The sequence below is a fragment of the Octopus sinensis genome, linkage group LG1 (assembly GCF_006345805.1).
Source record: "Octopus sinensis linkage group LG1, ASM634580v1, whole genome shotgun sequence".
Taxonomy (NCBI): Eukaryota; Metazoa; Mollusca; class Cephalopoda; order Octopoda; family Octopodidae; genus Octopus; species Octopus sinensis.
In genome coordinates this window covers 36,638,226-36,644,221 of record NC_042997.1, presented here as the reverse complement: position 1 = coordinate 36,644,221, position 5,996 = coordinate 36,638,226, and the positions used below count along the sequence as shown (strand labels likewise).

At 33.2% G+C, this 5,996-nt stretch overlaps 1 long non-coding RNA gene across 1 annotated transcript in view; it reads right to left on the bottom strand.

Annotated features, from left to right (window-relative positions):
* Positions 1-1,109: 1,109 nt before the first annotated feature.
* LOC118766213 overlaps positions 1,110-5,996 on the bottom strand; it is a 15,808-nt gene continuing 10,921 nt past the window's right edge. Inside the window, exon 3 of the long non-coding RNA XR_005002120.1 lies at positions 1,110-1,119. This is a non-coding gene — a long non-coding RNA (uncharacterized LOC118766213). The remainder of the gene's footprint in view (positions 1,120-5,996) is intronic.

Sequence of the window (5,996 nt, the reverse complement as noted above, 5' to 3'; positions counted from 1 at the left end):
ATGGTAGAGAAATCTATTCCATATATAAATGGACCATAGAGATACAAGAATGCGTAGCTGAAAGATCATACATTATTTTAGGTTCAATAATTCCAACGCATTACTGAATTCCAGGGCAGAAATATTTTTTAAACTCCAAATACATGGAAGAGTTTCATTTTGCCGAACTGGAAAAGACCACCCGCTCCAGAGTGAGTAGCTATCTCACACATTTTGGCCTCTTTCCTGTAATCTTATTCTGCACAAAGTAGTTTAATTATGGTTCCTAAATAAAAACAAGAGGAATATATGGTCTTCTTACACGAATATTCTTTGTTCGCTCCTCAATTTTTGTATCAAGCCTTTTCGCGTTTTTCTTTGATTTCGGATTTTTCATCCCGTTTTTTCTCATTTTTCGTCACAGACCAGTGTCATGTTTTTAAAATATATAGCTAACATACAACTGAGTATGAAAACTTGCTTGCAGATGCATGGCATGCTATATACATCTTCAAATTTAATGTATCTCTAAAGTTCGAAACTAATAGAAGATCACATTATTTATATTATTTACATTTGACGGATATGTCCTCATCTTGATTTTTGTTAACACAACGTTTCGGCTGATATACCCTCCAGCCTTCATCAGGTGTCTTTGGGAAATTTCGAACCTGCGTTCTCTTTCCTAATGGATTTTTCGATATTGTTATTATTATTTTTTTTTTTTTTCACGTCACTACCCGGAATCGAACACGGAATCTTGGGGTTAGTAGCCCACGCTCTTAACCATTAAGTGATATGTCCATAGTGACATGAATAATGTCTTAATCCGTATGTCTGTCCTTGTTTGTCTCCTCTGTGTTTAGCCCCTTGTGGGTAGTAAAGAAGTAGGTATTTCTTCTGCTGTTACATTCTGAGTTCAAATTCTGCCGAGGTTGACATTGCCTTTCATCCTTTCGGGGTCGATTAAATGAGTATCAGTTACGCACTGGGGTCGATATAATCGACTTAATTCCTTTGTCTATCCTTGTTTGTCCCTTCTGTGTTTACCCCCTTGTGGGCAATAAAGAAATAAGAAATATGTTGAGGCTTACTGCTCCCAGTCCTGAATATTTCATGAGGTTACTGCTTTTTGTATGGCTGTTAGAGTTAAATTTTGGCTCTCCTTTCTAGAAATTGTAGGTGCTATTTTGGAGCCTCATTTATTAATCTTATATTTTTTTGTTTTAATTGTTATGGTCACCTATATTATAATGTGTTTAATATATATTAACATATTATTACAATATCTTGTTTATGTTACTATACATTTTAACCGTTTTGAATATCTCTTAACCCAGAGTAATTGTGGAAACCTCTGACGAGAAACAATATCTTGTGAATCAAATTTCGAAATCACGTAAGAATGTTTTATCACACTACTTCATTCTGGGAATGTATCTCGCAAAAGAAAGGTGCTGTGACTTGCTACTCGCGATCCCAAATATTTCATGCGATTAGTGCTTTTCGGTGGTTATATGAGTTAAATTTGGGTTCTCGTTTCTAGCAATTTCTAGGTGCTATATTGCATCCTTGTTTATTAATTTTGCATTTGTTATTTTAATTGCTATGGCTACCTGTACTATAATATATTTAGTATAACTCAATGTGTTAATATGTTATTATTGTTATTATTGTATGTATGAATATAAATATGTGTGTGTGTGTATAATATAGAAATATTCAATTGAACACGATGCTTAAAAGCTAGGCACCTAGTTAGGTCGGAATAAAATGCACACACAATTATAGATGAAGACCAAAATGGTACAGACGTAATAGCAGAATGATATTCGGGTAATATTTGTAGTTAATTGAACTTAACTGAGTATATACTCCGCTCTTGAGCTATTCAGAAATACATTTTATTAAATATACAGCCAATGATATACTTCGGAATACTCAGGGTCATTTTCTGAAATAGCTGAATTAAGCATAACTAAGTAAAAATTGATGGACAAATGTCAATTCACTAGAGCAGTTTCTTACGAATGTATGACGGTATGAAAAAGTAATTTGGACGGGTGAAAATTTTAGAGAAAGCAGTGCTTTTAATGATGAAAGTTGTAGCGTGAACATAATAAGGAATTTGTAAACTGATTTCTGAAAATGAAGAAACATCATGTAACACAGAAAATCATAATATCGTAACAATTATAAATATTATAAAACAAGTATAAAGGTAACCCAAAATAAAATTAAAGCAATATAAAAAAAGCACTTTAAAAATATTAGAGAACATACGCTGCTCGAATGTATCGCCACCAGAGCTTACTATTTTAAAGCTTGGTACTTACTGTATCATTGTTTTTTGCCGAACTTCTGTTTCGTGAATGTAAACACACCATCACCGGGTGCCAAGCAAAGGTGTTCGGGGCAAAACACATAAAAAGGCACACACAGAGACACACACACACACATATATGTATATATATATATATATATATATATATATATATATTATATATATATATATATATATATATATATATAATATATATATATATTCATATATATATACGACACGCTTCTCTCAGTTTCCGTCTGCCAAATCCACTGGGAAATCTTTGGTCACCCTGCGGCAATAGGAGAAGGTACTTGCACAAGATTCCACGCAGTGGGACTGAAACCGGAACAGTGTGGTTCGGAAGGAAGCTTCTCGCCATGCAGCCACGACTGCGCGCGCGCACACACACACGCACACACACACACATACACACAGGTGTGAAAGCGTGTGTATGTGCGCGTTTCTTTGAAACATAAACAACTTGTATTGCATTTCACTTATTCCTACATATGGTCTGTGTCACTTAAGCTTACGCTCATAACCACACAAACATACGTATGCATGAATACTCACCCAGACACACAGACACATACACACACTCACACACATACTCACACACGTACGCATGTATTTACGTAAGTGTATGTGATTTCATTACTGACTAATTTTTTGAGAAAATCTTTTATGATTATTGACTATCATGTTCACACATCGTAGCTATATTTAATAAGTCTGCTTATTTTTTCTTTTCACAGGTTTTTCAGTGTTTCATAGTGACTATATTATGAATGACCTAGATTTATTTTGGGAAAAGGATATGTATATTAGGAAGGATGCGCAGTTTTGTCCTTGTATGTAAACAACAGTTCGTTTATGCTTAACGCTTAAGCTCTGTGTCTAAAATTCCGGTAATATGTATTCCGACATAAAATAAGTGAATATTTTCACATGCACCAAAATGTGTAATGTTGTTAACATTCAAAGTAAATACAATATTACATGGGATCCTGAGTTCCGAAAGAAATACTGCTGATAACTCGACATGGGTTTTATGATGTGCGACAGAATACATGTCACATACCTCGACTAAGTCAGCTGTCACAAAGCGACATAAACGTTTCTTTGTGTGCGCGGGCAAGCGTGTGTGTGTGTGTGTGTGTGTGTATTTGCAGCTCTACCTAAATTCATTAGACAACCGCTTTACATATTATTACTGTTGAGCACTTGTATTTAAGTTATTAAAAATCTATAGATAAAAATATATATCCTCCAAAATATCTAATTATTCTCACATACCAAAGTAGATAGTTCATTGGAGCTACACACCTCAAACATATATATCTATTAAAGTTTGTACTTGTTACGCGTATCTTCTCTTCTACATCTTTCATTATTATTTTTTTTTTGTAGCTATCTCTCTTTAGTCGCTGTCCCACAGTTTTAAATAAACTGTTTTACTATTTCACTCCTTTATTCTTATTGACTGTTTTGCCATTTACCGCCTTTCTCTTAAGGCGGGAAATCTCCTGCAATATCGCTAAGAGCCTGCGTTTCTTTCTTGCGTTAAACTTCTGTTTTTCACGTCTGCTTCTGGTTGTTTCCTTTTCTCTCTGTGAAAATAACAGCCGAGGACAAAAAAAAAACCAGAAAACAAAACAAGGAAAACGTGAAATGTAAGTTTGTATTCTTACTAAATTAGCACACGCGTCAGTAGCAGAAATTAAATCACATATTTTTTTTGATTTTCTTTACCAACATGACAATAAAAGGAATAAAAACAAGATGCGCTTGTGGAAGGTTAAACTGATAAATTTTGCAACCGACTCACTGGAAGATCATAGAGTGTGAGCATCAGTTGACCTGAACGCTCCAGTCTGCAAATTCTCTTTAAGTTGCGACTTCATTTCAAGATTTCATGAGAAGAGTTTTGAATATTCGTAATGGAATCTATTATAACATTACACAGTCAGGATACAGATGTGGATTTCTGGAGGAAGCTACATGGTGGGGTACAAAATAATTCATAGTAATTGTATCTTAAAACATTTGAGTCTTAGAAATCATTTCGTTATGCAAGGAATCACCAATCCTCTTCAATCGTTATGACCATCTTGAAAATTTCAAATGTCCACCATATCAGATTTATTCCAGGATGAAATATTGTGGTAAGTGCGCATGAGTCAATCAGTGATGGAGATACGAAAACGCAAAACAGACACACATATACACATACATACACAAATGTTTCTGTATAAATAGTTATACGTATACATACGTATGGATGAATGTAAATGTTTCACATTGCAAGTTTGTCGATGCAAATATGAGCGTGAATACATATATAAACATTACTATAAAAACACTTGTATATATTTTGTTCAGCAGTTATGTATCACATTATGTATTACATTATATGCGCATATTAATTTGAATGGTTTCACACACACTATCATATTAAATCTCACCACAATTGTCACCAGTAATGTTTAATTTGATTTCATTTCGTATTATTATATTTCAAAATTATCTACTTAATATCTATGTTGATCCAATTAAGAATATTTGTACTATGTATTTAAGGTAATCGTTTCTCTTGCTTTAGCAATCAAGGATTATTTGAAACATAAGAAACGATTATTTTAGAGATAAATGAAAGTTACATTTGTGCAGAATAACAAGTTAAAAGTAGCGAAAAGACGCCAAATCACAACTACTACTTCATATTCAATTACATTGTTTCAAATGTTTAAAGATGTACTACTTCGTTGCCAAAGAGTTCACCCGTACAAAAACATATGTGTATGTGTGTATGTATTATGTATGTATTCATGTGTGCGTGTGTTTATATATGTATGGTATGGACGTAACATTCGATGCTATCTTGGAGAAATATGTTCTACTTTTTGTGTGTGAAGAAGCAATAAGATTCAAAAGTCGTCACGTTGCTGCCAGTCCGATTTATCTACTACTCAGGAGGAGAAAATCAGCCAGAACAACAGATCTGTCAGCATGCTGGCATCGTTTGCAGCTGAAATTTATGAGAATCTATTTCTACGACACAGTACATGTATATATGTGTATGTATATATATATATATATATATATATATATATATTCACATATATATACACACACACACACACATTTGTATATATATATATATATATATATATATATATATATATATATATATATATTTTATTTTATTTTATTTTATCTAGTTTCCGCTCACGAGCTGTGGCTATGCTATATATATATATATACATATATACATACATACACGTATACATATATGCGTGTATGTATCATCATTCCGTTTCCTGTGCAACTCCGCATATCTGTCTATTTTCTTGCACTAATGATGCATTATTTTTACTCTATGCCAATGTTTGTTGCTTCTGTCCGTATTCTTTAATACGCTTGTCTCTAATTTTGCGAGCGCATTTCTTTACTTTATATTTTAGTATAATTTTTTCATATTACTTTGCTTGTTTATTTATGTATCTATTTATTTCTTTGCTAATACTATAACCTGCCTTTTATCTCCCTGGTGTTGCTGCTATTATACTTACAGTTGCGGGAACTGATTCATTATTACATACTTTGATAGCTACATTCCTTTCCTTGATGTATATATGTATGCACAAACCGAAACAAAAACACACGCACACACACACACACACTTATATAT